At 35.5% G+C, this 21,963-nt stretch overlaps 1 long non-coding RNA gene across 5 annotated transcripts; it reads right to left on the bottom strand.

The window, feature by feature from the left end:
- Positions 1-10,264: 10,264 nt before the first annotated feature.
- LOC145133053 (uncharacterized) lies at positions 10,265-21,751 on the bottom strand. 5 transcript variants are annotated; one of them, XR_013718369.1, is made up of 5 exons: positions 21,594-21,751; positions 20,474-20,557; positions 20,263-20,390; positions 11,241-11,975; positions 10,265-10,600 (listed from the first exon to the last, which is right to left on the bottom strand). It is a non-coding gene; the product is annotated as an uncharacterized LOC145133053 (long non-coding RNA). The 5 variants fall into 5 exon arrangements; XR_013718372.1 differs by lacking the exon at positions 10,265-10,600 and having other exon boundaries at positions 11,337-11,740; positions 11,868-11,975; XR_013718378.1 differs by lacking the exon at positions 10,265-10,600 and having other exon boundaries at positions 11,337-11,740; positions 11,900-11,975.
- Positions 21,752-21,963: the final 212 nt, after the last annotated feature.

The following is a 21,963-nucleotide window of genomic DNA, read 5'->3' as shown; positions in this document are numbered from 1 at the left end:
GCCTCCTAAGTTGATGAAAACAATAAGAATTTTAAGCTATGTCAAAAATGAACACATAAACAAGTATATTAAGAACCATACACACCTAGACCATGAACATTTTCCTAGAAAGAGCTTAGGCCGTGAACTACCCCTTATGAGTCATGTTTGGCCGTGAACTACTTCCCATGATCTACATTAGGCCGTAAACTCCCTTAAGTCACCAAACTTTGACCATAAACACCAATCTAGGCCACTATAGGTCGTGAACCCTTCCCCATGACACCGTTTTGGCCGTAAACTACCCTAGGGAACTTCCTTGAAGCGTAAACCATGGTTTATGGTCTCTCTAGACCGTGAACCTCTCCCAATTCAAAGGTGTTCACGGTGGATGCAAGCTGTAATGCGTAGATATCTAATACAAACTCAGTTATTCATGCATTATCCAACAGTAACCAAAGTAAACATCTTATCATTTCCTTATCCCATATTAGGGACCTTGAACCCCATTTCCTCATTTCACAACTCACATTTTGCATTCTGTAAACCACGAAAACTCTCCCAAGGCTTCATCCAAGTTCAAGAACCATTTCCTTCATCAACCCTCCTAAGTTCCTGTAAGTGTTTATGTCTAGTAAAGGTTTCATACAATTAGTTATTTTAAACTCCAACTCACACATAAATTTATGTGTCTATAATCTTATACTAGCTAAAATTCTCAAGAGGATCATCCCACACTTCAAGTGTTCTAGGCTCTAACTCCTCATCCCATCTCTTCACCTACACTATCTACTACCCAAGGTGAGCTTCATACCCCTCTTTTTGATGTTTTTCATGGTTTTGGGGGAGGATACAAGTCAAGGTTTTGTTTGAATCTAGTTATACTTGCTTGTTAGACATGTATACTAAGTTATATGTGGGTTATATCTTTGAAAACTCCATGTGAAATAGTTTCTTGAGTTCGAAAATTGGGAAGATTTAAGTGGTTAAACCATAATACCTAATGATGTAAAGAATCAAAACTAGTATGTTTACAATATACGATGTTACAAGTTTTATGACAAAAACTCCAAAGGGTTTCCTAAAAATTTGCTCAAAACCAAATTGATAAACAAAATATTTGAAAGTGGTTGAAAATGGAAATAATAATACTTTTAGGGACCATTTTCGGCCATATGAAAATATAAAGATTATTTTTGGACTATAGAATAAATTTGGGAAATTATTGAATATCTCAATTTTTAAAGGACCAAAAATGAAATTTTGGATAAACGAGGGCCTTTTTGAATATTTGCATAAATATAAGCCTAAAATGAACATTTTAGAAGGAATGGGCCATTTTTACACATTTCACCAAGTTTTGGCTACTTATGACAACTTTTGTCAAATATGGGCCTTATTTCATACTTTATAAAAAGAAGGGCCACTTTTGCCAATACCGATAATATTTGGTCATTTTTGATAAATATGATCCCAAATGGATTATCCTCAATAAACGAAAACGATAGATCTAGTCAACGAGTATAACTATTGTTGTTTATTTAATAAATAATGGATTTTCACGATTCGTTCAAAAATCTGTTAGTATTCTAGTCAGACGAATCTCCATAGTACCTATATATATATATATATATATATATATATATATATATATATATATATATATATATATATATATATATATATATATATTAGTTTACATCTAAAGTCCTGTAAAGGGTTATAACCAGAGTCTCCTGGAGGGAGAACGAGAATTTGTGTATAGATCTTGTAACGACCTAGTTTTTTTTTCAAAGAAATTTTTTCATTTTTAATTAACCAAACACATTCCCATAAATCAAGAAATTCCAAAACAATTGTTTCAAATCCATATTCATTACAACTTTATTTTTCAAATATCAGAGTGTCCCATAAAGTCGCCTGAGAGAGAGTGCACGTCGCGCCGTCAAGCTTTTCCCTTGCCCTTGGACTCAGATGAACCTGAAAAAAATCCACAAACTGTAAGCGAATGCTTAGTAAGTCCCCCAGAGCATACCACACACATACACATATCATGTTAGCTAATCAAAGCTACGCATGTAACACATAAGCCATGCCTACATAAAACCTGTAAGAATGCCATGGTCTACCCCACATGGTCTTTACCTAGGACTGCCATGGGCTACCCCACATGGTCTTACATCCAATGCCATGGGCTCCCCCACATGGTCTTTACCTAGGAATGACAAGGGCTACCCCACATGGTCTTATATCCAATGCCTCGGGCTCCCCCCGGGGTCTTCCATGCAAAACACACAATCACATATCATAAAAAATCACATGTCATATCAAATCACATAATGGGCTGGCCTTGGTGCCTTAGACCCATGGGTATGGTGAGAAGACTCACCTCACAAAGCTGAATCGGTAACTGAATTCAGGTATGTCCTATGCTGCTCTTCCCAATCTGTTTATAATCAATGAGTAAATAACTCAGCATAGTCCCATAAATACCACCAGGGTCAACCCTGGTCAAAGTCAAAGTCTATAGTCAAGGTCGACAGTCAATATTGACCTTGACTCGTCGAGTACAATCGTTCACTCGTCGGGTTCCCTGCTTAACTCATCGACTCACCGAGTCACCCGAGGGACTCATCGAGTTCCTTGGTGTTTACGGCCGAAAATCGCCAACCGTACACCCCTGACCGTACACCCCTGACTGTGAACCCTTGGCCGTGAACCCTTTCGACTCGCCGAGTCTTTTGCACGACTCGCCGAGTCCCTATTAGCCCATTATGTTTACGGCCTCTTCCAGTGGGACTCAAGGTCCCAAACTTCAGATGTATACTCTACTAGTGTGGAATACACGTAAAGTTGCAAACTTTACGTGCATGCAAGGCCTCACATGGCCATAATCACCAAAACTAACCTTCAACAAGGTTTCCATGCATGGGAAGGGAGTGAGCTCACTAAAAGGTGCAACTTTATGATAATTGGGACCTATGAAGGTCCAGATCTGGAACCATATCCTTGTGATAGGTCCAGATCTAGGCTTGCTTCCATTTCCTCAAAGTTGGTCACAACTCTCAAATAGAATTTATGCTTAAGGTAACATATTCATACCTCAAATCAATGCCCAAGACAAACTAGATGCTAGATCTAGTGTTTTCCCCTTGATACTTCTTCTTCAAGCTTGGAATCCTCCCCAAAATCTCAAGGATAAGCTCCTAATTTATCTTACTTCACTCACAAGAGGGTGTGCGGCCGTAAACATTCTTCTAAGGTGCTAAGGGAGGCTACTGGGGCGGATAATGATGTTTATATAGGGGGAAAACCCCAAAATTAGGGCTTTCTTTAAACAGCTCGGACTCGCCGAGTCGACCCTTCCGACTCACCGAATCACCTCCGTCCCGCGTTCCAGATACCCGACTCTACTCGACGAGTTGGTCCTCCAACTCGCCGAGTCCATGCATGAACCTCTCCAAATTGTCAACTTCCAGCCAATACCTGAATCGGGTGTTACAGATCTATACAGGATTGACACCCCACACCTTCGTTGTTCGCTACAGCTAGACCGGCCAGTCTAGGGTGACAAATGTTTTTAATCAAACGCGGGCGCCTGAGAAACGCCAAGATAGGCCTCCGTCATATTAGTATGGTTATAACGACTCACTTAGAATATAACAGTGAATTGTTTAGAAATAAACATAAGTTACACATTTCGACTATAACAACGATTGTTTGGATACCTTAAACGAAGCTTTTACCACACAAGTATTAGGGTTTTAATACTACTATTTTACACATAAGAAAATATAGGATTTTCTGGGGAAAACGTTTTATACGATTTCGAGAACGATAAACCAACACACACAAGCAACTATACTTGATTGAAAACGAGACTTACAACTATTTTGACAAGAAAATATTGGATTTTCTGGTTCTTCAACTAACACAGATTTTTATAAAAAATGCTTATGAACTCACCAACATATTTTATGTTGACGCTTTTCAAACGACTTGTATTCTCAGGAAACCAGTAAGCAGGTTTGTGAGCCGCGGATGCTGAATTATTTTGATGTATTTTGGAACTTACTCATCAATGTTTCTTTTGTGTAACTCAAAAACATAAACATGATGTAAAACAATGTAAGTTTGTTATATTGATGTATGATGTTTGGATTTGCTATGTTTCATTTATATCCGATTGTTATGATACTGCACAATGAAGTCACCCGCCTCCGGATGTTTCTGCCGTCTGGTCCAGGGGTGTGACATCATCCACCGAAATCACAAGGTGATTTCGGTCCAAACACCACCGAGAATATGGAGAATTCGGTCCTGTACCGAGAACACTAAAATCCAACAAAAGTAAAGTATAAACCATTAATTATGTCCTAACAATCTCACCCTTGGTTTATAGCTTTCTTTTCTTTTCAATCTTCTCTTTGTTCATGACCTTCAACATTTATCTTTGATTTCTTCACAACTTCAAGACGGACATATGAATTTCTGCATGAATGACTTCGTCTTGAATAGTTGGACTTCCTTTTAAAAATTGAATTTGAACGCACATTGGAAATAGAGGCTTCTTGTATAGGTTCTTGTAAATCAGCACTTTCAGCTTTGATAAACTTTAGAGATAATAACAGAGAGACCGATTCTTCTGGATCACTTCAGCAAGTTCATAGATAGCAGCAAATTGATTGAGGAGGCTTCAATGCAATCCGTCACATAACTTCAAAAACAACTTCACCTTGCTTCTAGGGTTGAAAGGTTGTGTGTTGAAAAATAATCTTCACTTCTTGTTCCTTCGAATGAATATTCTTTGTCGATCACAAATGCGTCTTGAAAAGTAATCATGACTAAAAAGTCCCTGTGGATCACAGAATCATAAAGACCCTTCTCACCACAGTTGTTCAAGGACCCAACCTTGGCTCAGATGGAGACTACTTACAGTATCTGTGTGAACACGGAGGAACGCACTGCGATTTGTTGAGTATCGGAGAACTACTCGTGGCTATTTTTAATGTTAGCCCCTGCATATCCTCGCTCAAAGATCTCAATACAGTTTTTCAAGTTAACAAATTAACTTGGCCCTTGGCGAGACGTTTAATGGTTTCTGAATATCAGCTGAGTGTACCATTCTAGTGCTAGTGAGAGTTGATTAGGAATAACTCACAAAACCATCTAGTGACAAAAATATCCGAGGACATATTTTCACAGTTTAGCATGACACGAGGTCAAGGCCCTTTGGCGGGACATTCATCGATAATCGTGCCTTGCGAGGTGCATCGCCCTAGTGCCAATAACCGTTAATTCCTTACCTGCGGAGAACGTATCCGAGAATACATTTGAGTCTCCACAGTTTTGCATGACACAAAGAATGTCAAGACCCTGGGCGGGATGTTCATCAATATCTATTTCCCGGTTGGGTGAATCGCCCTGGTGCCATGATATTTCTTAGGTAAAGATAACTGACAAGACTAATTTGAAAATCTGTACTGTTTCAGACTTTCAATTCCTTAGATACGACAGTTCTTAAAGAGATATTGCCTAACTGACAGTTTGTACAGTTTCATGCCTTCAATTCCTTGTGAGAGTAGTGTGAAGTGTAACTCCGACAATTTCTTTCAAGATCTTTTCTTGCACAGAAAATTCCGACACAGTCTCCTTGAGTCTCTTCTTCTTTTGAATTTGTTTTTTAAGTCAAATGAAATTTTGAGATAAAAAATAAAAATAAAAATAAACTTAGCACACAATAAAAATAACTAAGAATAAAAATAAAATTAAAATACGCTCAAATACAGTAAAAATATTTTTGATTTTTCTGAAAAAGAAATAAAAACAGAAATAAAATAAAATATTTTTGGATTTTTGAATTTTATGATTTTTGTTTGGTTTTAATTCTCCCCCTAAATTTGTGCATAGAGGAGAAATACGAACAAATTTAAATAAAAAAAAATAAAATACAAAATTTACAAAACAAACAATTTTTAGTCTTCAAAACGAATCATTTTAAGAAAACTCAGGAGTATAAATAAAATTCAAACCGTAATTCAGCAATTGAAGTTGCATCTAGATGACCTGAGAACAGATGACCTGAGAACCTGAGAACAGCGCTTGAAGTTGCATCTAGATGACCTGAGAACAGCACGCAGAGACAGCAAAGTATTCAGCCTCAGTTGTATTTCAATTCCGGAACGAAGTTAACATATTCAAAATTCATCACGCCGTTAAATACGGGCCCCGTTTGTGTGATCGTTTCTTTCTCCCTTCCCGCAAATGACACATACCCTCAATTAAAGTTCTGAATGTCGTGAAATTGAGAGATGTCTCCTGTCATGTGCCTGGAACAGCCACTGCCACCATATCGAAGTCTGATGATATTCCTCCATAGCTGCTCCGGCATAGAGTTCGAGATTAGTTGGTTTTGAGAACCCAGTCCATTATGAAACTAAGTTTACCATTACAATCTACGCATGATACTCTTTCCCATGACATATCCTGTTTATCAGATAAGGAACATGAAGAAGTTACAGGACTTTTGGACGATATTGAAATGTGACCTTTAGGAACCCATTGGTAATTTGATTTGTGTACTTTCTTGTTGGACCGAATGGGACCTTTTTCACTTGCCTTTGGGCTCGGACTGCCTTTCGATTTGGGCTTGTGTTGTGAGTGTAAGCTAGAGGACGACCCTTGAGATGACTTCGACCTCATCGAATTCGGTTTGGCAAAACCATCTCTCGAATTAGGTTTCTTGTCCGACATGCCCTTTTTGTCCTTAGGAGTTTGATTCTTGGCCTTTATAGCATTCTAATCACCATTGCTTGAATGTGACCTCGAAGGATTTCTTTTGGAAGATCTCCCCCTTGGCACGTTCTGCCACCCTTGTTTATAGTAGGGAACATATGAACGATGTGGGCAATTTCTAGCAATGTGACCGGGAGTCCCACAGTTAAAACAAGTTTGTCTTTTCAAATAAATAAGATTGTGACTTGGTCCTTGTCCAAATGAAGTTTGTTTCAAAGACATTCCACAAGCACACACACATTTATTAGACTATCTGACAATTTTTTGTGGCTTAGATTTTTCTACAATGGGATTATTGTCATCACAAGATTTTGAAGCTTTTTCAGCAGAACTAGAATTATTTTTGTTCTGCTCGAACCCATCTTGCACAGTTACTTTATCTGCACATGAAGTAGAGATATTAGAATCATTCACATTAATACTCTTAGTGGGGCCAGATTGTTCAGTCTTAACTGAATTTGATACATAGGCTGGCCAAACTGAGCAGGTCTTTCTATTTCTACGGTCTCTTAGGTAGAAACATAATTATCATTAAAGGGAGGTGGTACACTATGATAACCTAAGCCATTTTTCTGATTATCTTTCCATTTCAATTGCTTATCTATCATAGATTCAACTATCTCACCTGACACATCAAATTTCTAAAAGTTAAATTTAGCATCTTTAAATTTAGCTTTGAATGCATCAAGTTCGACAGTTAATTTGACAATTTCCTCTTTAGCATACCGATGGTGAACACATTTTGTGCTATATTCCTCCCTAAGCCTAATTAAGTCTTTATTTTGAGCATCTAGTTTTTCTTTAAGAGGTTTGTTGACTTTCTTAATTTCATAAATTTCATTTTTAAGGTCAAAAACCTCTCTAACTAATAACTCATTATGCTCACGATATTTATTAATTTTATCTTCACAAGACTGAGAGCATGAGGTTTCACTTACCTTCTTGGTATTATTGTAAGAACTCATTATTTACCAACAAACAAAAATCTGATTGTGTAAATAAATGCTTCTCAGACCGAAAATACCAATGGTCAACTCTCTGTTGATCGAGAACCTTGAAGGTCAACCTTTTGTCCGAAGAAAAACCTTGACCGAGAACAAAGCACCTAGACCGAAAACGAGGCCTTAGTCGAAATCTTGATGATCCGAAAATCTAACCGAGAATGTGAGGCCGAAGTGCAGACTAAAGACGCTTAACCGAAGACGTGGACGAGAACTTGAATACCGAGAAGTAGAGCTGACCGAAGACTCGCACCGAATACGCAGACTGGAGGCTGAAGTCCTACTGAGAACCTGTCTGACCTAACCGAGAACGAGGGGCCGCCACCGAGAACTACGAGGCAAGGACCGAGAACGAAGGTGTGTCCGAGGACTGGCCGAGAACTCACAAACCCTAACCGAAGTCGATTGCTAGCCGCCGAGAACTCGCAAGCCCTAACCGAGGACTTGAGTTTGCCGCCGAGAACTCCGAATCTTTGACCGAAGACTCCCAAAAATTGCCAAAAACACGAAATTTGTATATTTTCAAAGCCAAACTCGATCAAACTCTCTAAAATAGTGAAGAACACAAAGAACAATGGCAATAATTTCGTCAAAAATAAATCAAAAAAGCCAGAAAACTCCAAAAAATACCGGAAACACAAAATTGGCAACTTAACAAAACCAACTTCGATCAAAGTTTCCAATAGAATGAAGAACACGAAGAACAGCAACAACAATTTTTCGACAAAGAACTTAAAAAACACCAAAAATATCAAGACAATTCCAAGAAACGTTTAATGTTTAAGGCCAATTCGATTGATACCAAGCCGTAGCTTTGATACCAATTGTAAAACCCTATTTCGTGTATCAATCGAAGTCACAAGAATTAGCGTGGAATCCCAATTCAATGATTAATGCAAAACAATTAAAGCAAATTAAGAACACAATCACAAATCTTCAATGCACACTATTAATTATCAATAGTCGGGTACATAAGATTCTCTTAGTCTCGGTTCTCTCTTTTTCTCTAACTCGATAACAGCTTCTTAGAATCACCAACCGACTAACTCTTTCATACACTGCTGATAATACATTGTATACTAAACCTAATACAAAGCCTTAACAAGCCCAAGCCCAACCGAAATCCTATAAGCCCACCGAAATCATCCACCGAAATCACAAGGTGATTTCGGTCCAAACACCACCGAGAATATGGAGAATTCGGTCCTGAGAACACTAAAAGCCAACAAAAGTAAAGTATAAACCATTAATTATGTCCTAACAGTTCAACTCCATTAAATCTATCTCGAAAACTTCCTTCTCATCTTCCCTCAACTCCTGCAGTTCATCCCTAGCTTTCTCCAATTGAACCACTTTCTTATGAGCCTTCACAACCTCACTATAGTCTTCCTTTCTGCATATCTCATACCTCATCTTACGAATTTGGTCTTTGTAATACTCCTCCTTCATTTCATTGTATTTCCACAAGAAAAAATTACAACTTGGAGCTTCACTTGACTAATTAAAAATGGAGTATACAATTAGGGTTATGAATACCATAAATCTGTGAAGTTTTTAGTTAAAGATACCAAATGGGGTGGAACTAAAATAAGGAATACTCACTAACGAATTTTGCGGTTCCAAAACCTACAAGCTGGGTTATCATCGGTACAAAAAGTTCTTTCGATGCTAATACCATCTTTACAGTTACTTGGGGGGGCATTGTTCATAATCGCCATGGTGTCCAAGACGAAGGACGTTGCTGGATTGAGCAAACGAGACAAACATTGTTTTGGTTATAACGATTGAGAATATGGTTTCGAGAGGTAGACAATAACCTAATTTGGGGTAAGAACGTATTGCACTTGGTTTGATTGAGGGTTCCATTTAAGGAAGGTAACCACATGTACGGTGACGTGGTCTATTCGTATCAATGTAGGTCAAGACACGTTAACAAGTAACCCGTAAACCGGAGACAATTTCCCCCAGTCCCTTAATTAGACAGTATTTGCTTACTTTAAGGACTAATTGTGCAAAAAAATTACTTGAGTGACTAAATGGGTAAAATCACCGAACTTTGTTGTTCTACAGTAGCATTTTCTCGAAGATTTTATATTATCTTTTTAGGCACAAGTACAAGAGTATGGTTTGATTTTTTTTATAGTGAAATAAGTTTTGCTTAGTAAAATCTTTTTGTATTACTCTTAATTATTGTGAAAATTTGTGTGCAAGTCTCCTAATCATGTTAAGGAAATCTGTCTAGGGCGCTTTGCCACTTTGAGGTAGTTAATACAAAGGTGCTAGATACCCAATATTGCCTAACGGCTCGTTTGATAGTTTGGAACTGTTTGATTTTGCATCTGACTAATTGTGCAAAATGAATCTATTACCCTCAAACATCTTTTATAATGGACACTGGTATACTTCTTAACATTTGTATACTTTCACACATTCTTGTTTGAGAATTTTAACATACAGTTAACCATATAAATTGTCTTCATTATAGAAAATGGCATTGAACTCATTCCTTTCCTGTATAAATCTCATTCCTTTTTGTATTACAAATCTGGCTCGAAGCCACCACTAATCATATAAATAAACACTGTTTTAACGCCTTTAATCTGACTTCAAACTAATACAAACATCTACTAAAAACTCACACGTAATAAAACACATGCTAAACTCTTGTGGGGTAACACCCATATATAACAAATAAACTACTTTATCAAAAATAAAAATGTTCAAGAAATATTCAGGATGACTTTCCTCTACATTCATGCTTAATGGCTCCTTTCAGCTGTGGACACAAAGATAGATCGTTGTAGTTGCAAATCCAAAAAAATAAACTACATCAAACCATAAAAGAAACTTATCAAACCATGGGTCTGTTATAGAATCATAAAAACCCAAAATCAAAAGGAATTTCACATACACTCAAAACTAAATCCAGGACAAATTTAGCGAAATTGACAAAACCCTATTGTTCCTTCCCTTCCTCTAAATAGCAGGGAAGGAAAGACCATGATAATATTATATTAGCTAGTGTAATAGTCTACTAATATAATATTGGATCTTGTGTACTTGATAGATCTCCTTTTATTGTGTAGGAATCTAGAGAATTGTTCTACTTTTCTATCCGGTTGTCCTTCTGTCCTTCCATATCTACCCTTCATTTCCATTCTATCCTGGTAAGGCTTTGGCAGACCTGGTAAGTAATTGTCTTGTTTCGGACTGTTGTTGTGTATGGGCTAACTCCATACACCATTATGTATCATTAGCATGTGGTGAAGACCTTAATTGATTGAGCTAGAGCAAAGGCATCAAGTGCAAAAATTAGAGCATAACTCGTGAAGATGCAATTTTGAAAGATCTTCGATCTTTGTATGAATGTATGTAGCTGGGTTTATATTATAAATCAGTGATAGAGGATTTCAGAGGGTTGAGGACCAAGTTAGAGGCAATATTGATGGCATCAAACACACAAACCTGGTGAGCAAAAACTTCTGGATTGGGTCAGAAGGCAATCAATGAGCCCCTAAGAGGACCATATGTTTAAGGTTTATACCTTTGCTAGAAAAGTGATGCTTTCTGGGAAAAAAAAAAAAAAAAAAAAAAAAAAAGATAACCGCTCTATGGAAAGAAGATTGGAAACAAGTAAAATGGGAAATTTAAGTAACTTTAGTGTGGTACCCAAAAATGTTCTTACAAAGATCATACACAACTTTTTTTTTTGTTTGCGTTGAATTGATAAGCTGAATATGTAAAATGAAAGAACAAATCATGTTAATTTTAGATGAAGAGACAATTTTTTTTGTCAATTTCTGAAGGGCCTTTTGTTAGGGCTTATTACAAAATTGCATTGGCGTATGGTTTTGATAGCTTTCAGTTGATATTGTCAATGTCACTTATCAAAATCAGTCAGCGATTTTAGCATGGGACTGTTGGATTGAAAATTTATCTGTGCTGTTATAATGCCAATTTCCGATCTGCAGTTTATCATTATGTTTGGAAGGTTAAGTTTGATCAAGGAAACAACCCATAAATATAAATATGTAATTTAGAATATATTTACTAATTAACTAAATTGAATTCCATTTTTTTTCAACCAAATACCTCATGTTTATAATTCCATAGAATTCCAATACCTTCAAAAAAATTCCAAATTTACTAAAAAGAATCTACGAACCAAACTCCCTTAGCCAACTCCCCAGATGATGCTATCTGAAATAACTTAGAACATTGTTTAAATTTGGTTTCACAAGATCAAATATTGATGATATCAATACAGATCGTAAATGGTAAGAATTACAAACTGAACATTAAAAAAATATGATTATAAGCCTTGAAATTAATTTTTTTAACCATTATAATCCACAAATGTAATAGTTTAGGATCCATAACCAGCATCACTCACATCAGTTCAAGTTTCAGATGGGGGTACCCGGGTCCCATTTTCACCCCCACTAATTTCTGCACATTCTTACCAATGTTTATATCAAGAATTGCAGGGTTGCTCAAGGGATTTCTGTTGAAGTTGTTGCTATAGGTTATAAAAAGTGCAACAACCTTATGTGACTTTGTTACACATGCACGAAACAACGACTTAACTCAAAACTTTGCTCATTATGTAGTTCTAATTCTTTATTATAACACATAGGAATCAGAAGTTACTTCCGAGAATTTTCAAAATTATCTTATCGTAGCTTCTGTTTGGATGAATTTTCAATTTTGTAATGTGCATAATATTGACAAAAATGTTCCTCTTCTGGATACGCTTCTATCTTCTCACCTCTACCCAATATAGAGATGATGCTTCCATAAAGAACATGATATACGTGGTTGCTCAAGCATTTGTTTAGGCAGTTGCAACTATGCATGATAAAGTGCGAGAACATTAAAACTCAAAACTTTAAATTATTCGAAAACAAAATTAGAAGTCTTAACTCAAAACTTCGATCATTATCACATGCTTCTATGATTTTTTTTTTCATAGCATTGGAATCAGAAGCTAATTTCAACTCTTTTCTTTTACTTGATTACGACTAAACCATATTATCATAGTCATAGCTTTAAATAATCTTTAGCCCTCTAATTTCAGTTTAATCCGTTTCATAAGCATCATTTCAGGAGGATGACCAACTTGTTGCGTCATCATTACACTCAAGTTTCTTTTGAACATTTTGTATTTCAATTGCATGAGCCATGTATCCCAAGGCTAATCATATTGTCCTCATACGTTTTCCTTACAATGAAGCTTTTATTCTTTCATGGATCATTTGTCCCACTCTCATTTAGAAAACTGTTCATTCACTTCACTAAATTCTTGATTGCGCACGTGTACTTGAGAGTCATGGTAAGACTTGACAAAATAAAGTTGTTGTTGGACATCTTGATTCAAGTTAATAAATTTGTGCACAAACCAAGGAAAAAGGGTGCCCAGTGATAAATGCTTTCGGTTAATAGAGAAGAGAATGATTGCAATCTATACACCAAATAGCACTGCACGAGATCACCGGCTTTCTTGATAAGCCACCTTGGCTCTTGGACAAATGTAAGAAATTTTCTAGCGACCCCATCTTGGTAATATTGGCATGCCTCAAATCTTTCACAACCTTTCTCATGATCTTTCACATTTTTTAGATTTAAAGATAAGGAAAGATTTTACAAAGAAAATGTGGTCGCAAGAAGACACAACTGAAAAAAATTGAGAACGAAAGGGAACGAGCTATTACCATGACCGAACAACACACATACTTATTCAATAAAATCAATGAGCTCGACACAAGATGTGTCATACATATTACAATCATTCTCTTTTCCTTAAGTGGAGAGTCTTTATCTTGTGGCAGTTAATCGAGCTATTTTGGGAACACATTAAATTGTAGTAAATGTGTTCAATTGATGTGTGTTTGCCCAAGAATGACATTACTTTCATGAATTGTTGAACATTACGAAGCCATGAAGGACCGTTTTCGGCTTCAAACAGTACGTTTTGCTTGCAAGTTCCACCCAATTTTAGTCGTATATGATTACACGCGCATTATATTCAATAATTCATTAAAGCAGTGTCATTCTTGGGCACACACGCCTCAAATCAACACAATCTAATATGTTCCCAAAATAACCCGCTCAAACCTCCCCAACTTTATTCCAAACTCATCCCGAGATTGGACCGAAATCATCAGCTGCTCTTAATCTCTCATCCCAAGAAAAATTCAACATAATCACGAAAGTTCGTACATTTTATCAAAATTATAAATGTAAAACCAAACATTCCAAAAAGCAAGATATATTAACTTTGTTTAAAAACAATTACTTATCCAGACATCTCAAAGTGTAAATTAGTTTTATGCAAACTCAACCTTGATCTTGAAAATCATTTTTTTCCCTAAATTTACTTCTATAAGACTTCATCACCACAACCGGATTTGATTACTTGCCCAACTTGCTACCATTGATCAAGACATCTCTATTGACTACTAGTTCTCTTAAAGTCAAAGTCCTTGTCAATTACACAGTTCTTTTCCTAACAACCATAGTATGTATTATCTTTTAGCATACAAACTTGTTTGCGTTCTTATTTAATATTTAATAAATAATATAATGGATTTTAATTTTTGTTTGCCAACCTTTACTTTCTTTTCTCAACTTTTTTTTTATATATAACTATATATATTATATAAACTAAAGTTTGACTTTCTAAGATACCCAATCAATCCCAGGCCAGTTGGCTTGTAGTCGTTAGATGTAAACACCCCTACGGAGTTTACTCACAGATTGACTCCTACTCCTTTGAAGTTAAACTCACAGTCATTAACATTCAAAGTGCCCTAAGGCGCATTAATGGTTTAAGATAACGTTTTTAATGTGCAGTGGATCTAATACAGTACCCCAATTTTATGCCAAATGGATCTAATACATACCCCCAACCAGAAGACTCGGTCAATCAGGGGCTTACTTGATTGACAAACAGGGTTATAATTCAAAACACAAGACATAAATTTTCAGAAATTATTTATTTTTCTAATTGGTTACACAAGACATAATTTTTTAGAAATTAGTTGTGAGAGCTTCTAAGGACAATTTTATGCCAAATGGATCTAATCCATACCCCCAATCAGAAGACTCGGTCAATCAATCAGGGGCTTTACTTCAGCAAACAAGGTTATAATTCAGAGCACAAGACAAAGTTTTAAAAATTATTTATTTTTCTAATTGGTTACACAAACCGGTTTAGCAACCCACAAAACATCAAAATTACTTTCAATTTCTAAAAACCCAATTCTATAGCTACAATTATGACTTAACGTATACAACTATTATCATTTTCCGTCTTGAAGAGTTACATAGAGAATCTACTAACTCATCATAGATATCGTACAACCAAATTCGAGGAAATGAGATAATAAAACGAGTTAAAGGTAAATAACATTCATCTCAAATAAAACATTAAAATCAAAATAAAAAATAAAAGAAAAATGTTTTAATCAAACAACCATAAAAGAAAATCAAAAGATGATCTCACCAATATCTACTACCAAGGGTATCATGGGTATAATGAAAGATACCCAAAAATCGATCTTACCAAATCATCAAAATGTATAGAGGCTGGTGTAGTACTGATACTCTCATAGCGATGGATATTCACCCGAATCCCCATATCCGTAAGAGACCAGCTGGAGGTCGAGATCAATGCTGCAGCTGGTTAATCTACAACGGGTCATGCTATCGCCGACTATCTCCTTATAAGCAGTGTCCACATAGTAATCATGCTGGTACAGCTGCAGAGAGACAACACTATAAGACTTGTCACATGTAAAGCCGACTTGACGATCTGGCTCATTAATGTCAGCCAAAGTCGTGTCAGTGCCCTCCATCCAATGATTGGTCCTCGCCATCCACTATTGTACCTCCAGATGATGCGTTTCCTGCCTCGTCATCTGTTCCCATGCTGCCCGCATATTCCAACTTGGTCCGACTGCATATTCATGTTGTTGTTGTTGATCTCTCTGTATATCATCAACAAACTTCTCATCCCTGGTCTGAGTCGGGGTGTGTAGGGCAGATGCATGGGAGAGTCCCTCGGAATATCTCTTAGCGGGAACAAGACGGAAAAAGTGTCGGTAAGATGTTGCTCATGGAACCCTAATCCTGTTCTCCAATTCCCGAGTGACATATGTCGAGATAAAGGCGATAGGAGGGGGTGCCGACTATGTTGCAGTATCAAACGTGGACTATGTTACATATTAGACTAGGGAGACATGTTGTGAGGGACTCTGCCACACATTTGTCCTACATAACACCAAATTTGGAGCAGGGATGAGAATGAACAGTTTGTTGATGATTTTCAGAAAGACCAGCCACAACAGCAGAGGCATGCAATCGAACTGAGATGGAACATGCAGGCAGCATGAGAGGAGTTTACAGCGAGGCAGGACACGGGTCACCGGGAGGTGCAAGAGTGGATAGCAAAAACAAATCTTTGGATGGAAGGCACTGCCACGACTTTAGTTGACATTAATTATTGAGCCAAATACAACATGTCGACATTACAGTTGACAACACTTATAATGTTGTCTCTTGCCGGTTGTACCAACAAGATTATTATGTGAACACTGCCTACATAGAAAGTCTGCGATAACATGACCAAATGGAGAATAACCGGCCACAACAATCCCGACCTCCAACACCGTCTTCTATTGATTTGGGGATCTGAATGAGTATCCACCGCCATCAAAGTATTTATAGTATAAGATACACCGAACTCCGTGCATTTTGATGATTTGATAAGATCGATTTTTAGGTATCCTCCACCATACCCATGACAGTAGACCTTAGTCAGATCATTTTTTGATTTTCTTTTATGGTTGTTTGATTACAACATTTTCCTTTTATTTTTCTTCTTTTGATTTTTATGATTTTATTTGGGATGAATGTACTTACTTTTAACTCTCATTTTATTATCCAATTCCCTCAAGTTTGGCCGTACGATATCTATGATAAGTTCGTAGCTTCTCTACGTAACCCATCAAGATGGGAAATGATAGAAATTGTACACATTAAGTCATAATTGTAGTTGTTAAATTGACTTTTTAAAGTTAGAAAGTAATGTTGATATTTTGTTGGTTGCTAAGCCGGTTTGTGTAACTAAGTAAAAATATAGATAAACATTTAAATCGATAAACCCTGATAAGAAAATAGATAATTTCTAAAAGTTTATGTCTTGTATACTTCTAAATGATAAACCTGCTCACTGAAGTTCACTGAAGTAAGCTCTGATCGAGCTGATTTCTGATTGGGGGTACTATATAAGATCACTTGTCATAAAATCGTTCTTAGAAGCCTTCTCACAGCTAATTCCTATGTTTATGTCGTTTAAGATAAAATACTTTATACACCACACACTAAAAACATTATCTTAAAGCGAGAACGCGCATGTTCACGACCGCGAGTCTAAATTCGAAAGGGTTGGAGTCAATATGTGACCTTTGAAACTCAGCCAGAGTTGTTATTTTAAATTCACACACTATGGGACGATTGGGTTAATTTTTCCATTACATTGGCTTCATAAAAAATTCATGAGCAACATTGTTGTTATTTTCAAAATTGATAAAGCCATCTATCTTGAACACTCATTGTGAACTCGGGATGTCAAAAAATCTCGTAGGACCCCGAACCCGTGGGGCCCCAATCCCATAGGGGGGATATTTGTTAAAAAAATCGGGGGCAGGGCGGGGGTGGGGGCAAGGTTAACCCCCATTTTAATTTCGGGGGCGGGGACGGGGGTAGGCAGTCCCGTCCTGAACCTCCCATGGGGGCCCCGTTAATATATTATATATATTTATGTATATTAATTATACAAATATTATAAATAATAGCAATGATTTTGAGCTTCCAAAAGTTAACAAAAATCATGTTTTTAAGTTGTTAGTATAACGTTTTTGAGATATGATAAAAAAAATATCGGGGGTGGGGAAACAGCGGCGGAGGAACTCCTCGCACAAAAAACAATTTCTTTTAGCCCAATAAAAAAAATATCCCAAAATCAATCGGGGCGGTGAAACAGCGGCGGAGGCGGGGGTAATCTAGGAATTCGGGGGCGGGGGAATGGGGAAATTTCGGGGGAGGGGGCGGGGGATGCATTCTTCGTCCCGTTTGCCCCCGTTGACACCCCTATTGTGAGCAAATCCTACATAACCATATCAAATTGATTTTGGGATAAATTTTGAAGTTTAAAACCTACACAACTATATTGAAAAAAAAAAGTTCCTCTTGATAATACACTTCGTACATGGTGGTATAAAAGTATCATAGATATATCGTACGATTTCATCATCGTTTCCATTATTGTTTTTTGTTTCTTTGAAATTCTAAGACCTTCTTTCCCTATAAAAGTATCACCTTTTTTATAGATTATAAATGGACAAACCTGTTAATTAGCATCAAATCCCTTGATCCTTTTCCCACCATTATGCTGTGGAGGATTTTTCCTATGTTAGTTATAGGCTTATGTTTATGGAAAGAAAATAGTCATTTCTTATATGTATTTGTATCTAATTCCTAGAAAAAATAAGGAACGTTTCCTTGTAGAAATCTTTGAATTTTTATGCACAAAGATAGATAAGATAATCACTAAACTTCCATGATATTTTCACTTGTATACCTTAACAAAAAGTTCAAATAGATACATAAGAGGTTTCTCATAATTATATTAATTACATAATTTCCACCCAATTCTCACACAAATTTAGCTACAATCGAGGGAGTTGAATCATAGTTTGATTTGTGAGATCTCACCTTATTTGAAAGAGAATGTGTTAACTGACAGAGTTGTTATTTAAGTATGTGACTAATAACTCTTTTAGGTATGGAACTGAATAAACCATCAACGTTCATAACTTACACAATCTATTATGTCTTTGTAAGAAAATCTATACATTTAACTAATCTGTAAAGAAGATTAGTAATTTTAATTCAAAAGACAAGCGTGGACTCTTTTTTCGTAACGTTATCTTATTTTAATTTGAAATTAGAGACTTGAAATTATAAACCACTCGTTTATGAATCTAGAGAAGACATGTTTGTTAGGGAATAATAATAAGTGACATATTTTAGCATGTAGACTTATCCACTAATTGACATCGACTATTTTATTGGTGAATGCATTTATAATAGCTAGAGTTGCCTTGGAAAAAATATTCTAAACTCTTTTGAGGGTAAATGTGAAAAGGCTAAACATTTTCACATATGGTAGTGATTTGTACACAACACTTTTTAGTCATACACAACAAACTATGCATTAGATGGTTGTAATATACAATTGTATAAAACATAAATTTTTGTGCATGGCTAAAAAGTGTTGTGTACGGTCATCACCCTTTCACATAAGTGGGATAAATAAACCAAATAATATTTACAAAAGAGGTGCGATTTACATGGAGCATGTATACGAAGTCTCCCCTCACACTCCGCATATGATTTTCTTATGTAAAATATGTACATATATGCATAAAAACCAACTTAAAAATAAAATTATCTAAACTGAAAGTATAATGTGACATTTATTGCATTCCAATCATAAATACTTTTATTTTTTTAGTTGGTTACATATATATATATATATATATATATATATATATATATATATATATATATATATATATATATTACATTAGAAAAACATATGTAGAGCAAGAGGATAGAGTTTGCATACATGTTCAATGTGAAATGGACTTGCTTTGTAAAAAGTTGGTTCTATTATCCAAGTATGTGAAAATCTTTATCGTTTTCACATTTGAATATGTTTTTCTAAATTAAAAAGGTATAATGTAACATTTATTGCATTTCATGATATTATCTCATATTTTCTAAATTTGAAATTATGCCAACTAAAAAATAAAATAATGTAGATTGAAAAAGTATAATGTAACATTTATTGCATATCCTGAAGGTGAACAAGAGGATTGAGGATAATTGATTGAAAAAGTATAATGTAACATTTATTGCATATCCTGAAGGTGAACAAGAGGATTGAGGATAATTACTAAAGATACTTTTAGTTTGGACTCTTTTTTATATATATTTAAATTTTATTAACAATTCATAATTTACACATGTCGCGCATGCGTTCGATTTCTCATTAAAGATGGCTTCGTCCATTTACAATCAATGCACCTATGTATTAATGGTGAAAAACCACGAACTAAAAGCAGTCAAACTTATTAAATAATATCTTGTTAATTTATTTACCAAATATCTAAATATGTGGGAAAAGGGTCAACCATCATATTGGAAATTGACTATGCTTTTGGAAGTAACATGCTATAAATACCATTCATGAATCAAACCCTTCACAACCATCCTCATGTTCTTTCACATTTTTTAGATTTGAATTCTAATATTCTTTCATATTTTCTAGATTTGAAATCATGCCAAGATTACCAAGAGGAAGTGGTCGCAGGAAGATACAACTAAAAAGAATTGAAAATGAAAGGGAACGAGCAGTTACCTTGACAAAGCGACACAACGGATTATTTAAGAAGGCCAATGAGCTTGCAACGCTATGTGGCGTACAGATTGCAATAATTTGCTTCTCTTTAAGAGGAAAGCCTCTTTCTTTTGGTAGCCCGAATGTTCCTTTTATCATAAACAAATTTCTCAATTTGAATCAAGTTAACCAACAACCGGATGATTCTATTACAAGGTTTGTCAATTCTTACCATGAGTCCAACGTGCAGGCGCTCAACCAAGAACTTGATGAACTAAATGAGAAACTGGCAAACGAGAAAAAACGAGGACAAATGCTGCAAGAACAGTTGAAGGCATCATTGGGTTGGAACACATATGAGGAATATATCAAAAGCCTTGGAATACATGAACTCATACAACTAAAGTACAAACTAGATGAGCTAAAAAGAAACGCACAACGTAATATTAATGTAATAAGTGGGTCTTCCTCCTCAAATGGTGAGTATGAGACGGATCTTTCTAAAATTGGTGCGCCAAAAGATTACTTGAAGATGTGATGATTTGTTTCGGTTTAAGTAAAAAAGAAGAAGTTCAAATCTTTGTTAATAATAAGATTATAGAGATATGAAAATGATCAAGGTTTTAAGTCAACAGTTCTGCACATTTGTTTTTCAATAACTTTTAAGTTTTTAAAAAATTAGGGACTTCAACACTTGGATTTGTCACAAATCCCCATGGAGAACTTGTGAGATAAAAGTATTAAAGATGCTAATTTTTAATTTCATTTTAAGCTTTTATCATTTTATGACTTATGTTGATGATTTTTCTTGGACTATTATCGAAATTTAGTACCAAAATCATTTCTTTTTTTATAATTTTTAAGCATATATGATACTTAAAAGTCAGTACCTCAAACTTTTGTGGAGCATACAATGCAAAAAATACTTCAAGAATTTATTTTATATATTTTATGAGCAATCATGGAAGGATATACAAGTGTTCATGTTTGTGTACCCCTCTAGCAACGAAAAATCTATCAAACTCAAAGCCTCATACCTCATCATCTTTGTGGTAAAATATTAATAACAAATTTTCTTATTTATTAACTTATGTTTCTACAGAGTCCAACAAATACCCGAAAAAACATCGAATATGTACATTTGTGCATCAATAAATACATATGATATCACAAATGATTTTGATGATGTTTTATAACAAAATATTTGGTGGACACTGTAGATATATAAATATATTAAAAGTGCGTACATTCTTTGAGACAAATTACCAAACGGATGGTAGACATAAAACGTTGATCTGAAAAATAACGAAGGCAAGCTCAAAAAACAACCAAATAAACATAAGAACATTTACCAGAAGGAGATGCGAGGACAACGACGAGTAATATTGAAGAGCATCTGCTGAAAAATAGCGATCGAGGGTTTGAAGAGAATCAGCGCCGAAGAAGAAAAGTGAAAACAACGGACTGATTTAGGGTCGGCGGTTTGGACTTGTCTGGCTTTATCCCGTCCGGTTTTGAGCCCTGGTCTTGTATTAAGAAAATATATTATTATTATTATTATTTTTAAGTTTTTGAAAAATAATTATTTTCTTTATAATGCCTTGGTTTCAATAATGTTTATATTTTGAATTTTTTTTATTTTATTTTAGTTTTCAAAAAAACTTTTTTTTTATTTTTATTTGAGATTCTAAATACTATATTTCGAAATGTTTAATATTACCG

The sequence above is a fragment of the Lactuca virosa genome, chromosome 1 (genome assembly GCF_052849685.1).
Source record: "Lactuca virosa cultivar CGN04683 chromosome 1, Lactuca_virosa_CGN04683_v6, whole genome shotgun sequence".
NCBI lineage: Eukaryota > Viridiplantae > Streptophyta > Magnoliopsida > Asterales > Asteraceae > Lactuca > Lactuca virosa.
This window is presented reverse-complemented; position numbering and strand designations above follow the sequence as displayed.